Genomic DNA, 2,500 nt, shown 5'->3' with positions numbered 1-2,500 from the left:
CAAATCCTGAACTCGACAGGAAAGCGCTGATTGCAAACATTTTGACTGGAAGTCCCTTGAAAATGGCGTTTTCGTTATTGGCATTATGTTGCACGTTTATTGTGGCTAGAACATTAATTATTCACAAAATGGCACCAAAGCTTGGCAAAAGTCGCGAAACACTCCTATCTCGACGCACCAGCAATCGCAACTTGATGCAAAATAAATTGCACGAGCTAATGATACTTGTACCATGCACAGTACACCGTACCAAAATATACCCCTGAAAGTGTGCAATTTGGTGCTACCCTAGGGAATATGTATGGAGAAGCCTAGCTACGTGTGTCGCACGTTCCAAGTTGCATGGACGTCGAACAGAGGCATGCAAAAGCACCTATCTAGGGAATTACTCTACGTTCTAGTAGCAAGTGCGATTTTCCGGTCCAGCACGGCAGTACGCCTGCACGCATACACTCCATGTACCAAAATGTACCAACCTAGGCGTTGCTCAGTAGCTTTTGGCGGCACATAGAAAAAGTATTCGAGTTCAGATTTTTGGGACTTAGCGTATTTTTAAAACTAATAACGAAAATTAAATTTTAAATCGGTAAACGGCTAGGAGTTGCTCAGTAGCTTTTTGCGCAACGTGGCAAAAGTATTCGAGTTCAGATTTCTAGGACGTAGCGTATTTTTCAATCATAATAAACCGAATCAAACATAACAATGATGAAACTTACACCATGTCCCAAGGTTGTGCACAAAACGTAACGATAAAGTGCTGGCGAAGTTAGAGGTGCACCAAAATTGTGTACCGATCAGGGAAAGTACTCTACGTTCCTATGATTTGGGTGAAAAGTGTTATTTAACTGCTGGTTAGAATAGACAGTTGCTTATCATACACATCGCAAACGAACACCCCTTAGTGAGCATTAGCAAAAGTCAATTGCACAAAGCAAATGCAATACAAACTGATCAAGTACATTAAAGAACGCTACGTAGCAGGACTTCTTTCCAAGAATGGTGTCCGCAACGGGAGGGCAAGCGTCCTTCCCAGGTTTTCCTAGTAAACCTTGTATGGTAAACATACCCAAGCGTGTCTGTAAGCACGCAACGAAAGTCACGAACGGGCACATACCTAGGGAATGTACTCTACGTACTTGGACTTTTGTCCAAGAATGGTGTCCGCGACGGTCGGGCACTGCGACGCAATAACCAAATCCTAGGATTGTAACTTTAGTGTGCACAAACATAAACATTAACGCGTTCGCTCGGGCTGCGCCGTCCGTGTTGAACACAAATGTGGGTGATTATATGCGTGGAGGGACAAAAACATACGAGGAGGAGACAGTTTTCTGCACGATGTGCACAGAGCTCATTTCGTCGTCCCGGGCGAATGGAAAAACACAAACATCGCGAGTATCGTTCTAGGTTTCTGTCTATAAAAGGGCAGGCCAAAAGGTGACCGGTTGAGATAAGCATTTTAAGCATACAAACACTTTATTGGAACTTTTGATACAAAAACAAGGTACGTACATGTAGGTTGTACCAACATGGACATCTATGAACGCGTACGCTCGGGCTGCGCCCTCCGTCTTGTACTTTCCTGATCGGTACACAGTTTTGGTGCACTGCTATTCCGACCGGCAACTTGTACCAACATATACATCCATGAACGCGTACGTAGTGTACTTTCCCTGATCGGTACACACTGTTGGTGCACGGCATAAGAAAAGAGCTAAAATGGTCAAACTCAATCCATTTCAACAATAGATAGTCGATAGTAGCTGTGCCGATGAAGTAGGGCACGATGCAAGTTAATGTTGTTTAATGAATAACATGTCCGCCATACATTTCAGTACAAAATTGCTCGGTCAGACCTACAAAGTGCTATATCTCGAATACGAGGCGTCGGACTGGGGGTTGTAGAACAATTTTAAGTTCGTCTAATGATTCTACATCCGATTCTGGATAGCGGTTTTTGACCACTTTTCAATATTTTGTGACACCCCGAACCTAGGGGCAGCTCCTAGCTTTTTCAAAAATGTGCACCGATCGGGCCGGAGAGCTCGTGTGGCTCAAAACATGTTTTTCGCTAAAACACCTCAAAACGTGTCGAGAACGCACCCTAGCTCTTGTTTTTCAAAAGTTATGGCCATTTAAAGTGAGGTGGTTTTTGCTTCAAAATAGCTATTTTACCCGTCCCTATGGCCATGCTTTAAATTTTCACGAAAATGCCAGGTCAGACCTAGGGCGGGCCATATCTTGAATACTAAACGTCGCAGACATTGGTCGTAGAACAATTTTAAGTTCGTCTAATGATTCTACATCCGATTCTGGATAGCGGTTTTTGACCACTTTTCAATATTTTGTGACACCCCGAACCTAGGGGCAGCTCCTAGCTTTTTCAAAAATGTGCACCGAACGGGCCGGAGAGCTCGTGTGGCTCAAAACATGTTTTTCGCTAAAACACCTCAAAACGTGTCGAGAACGCACCCTAGCTCTTGTTTTTCAAAAGTTATGG

This window comes from Anopheles arabiensis (genome assembly GCF_016920715.1).
Source record: "Anopheles arabiensis isolate DONGOLA chromosome X unlocalized genomic scaffold, AaraD3 X_pericentromeric_contig0003, whole genome shotgun sequence".
NCBI classification, from domain to species: Eukaryota; Metazoa; Arthropoda; class Insecta; order Diptera; family Culicidae; genus Anopheles; species Anopheles arabiensis.
Note: the sequence above shows the minus strand (reverse complement) of the source record.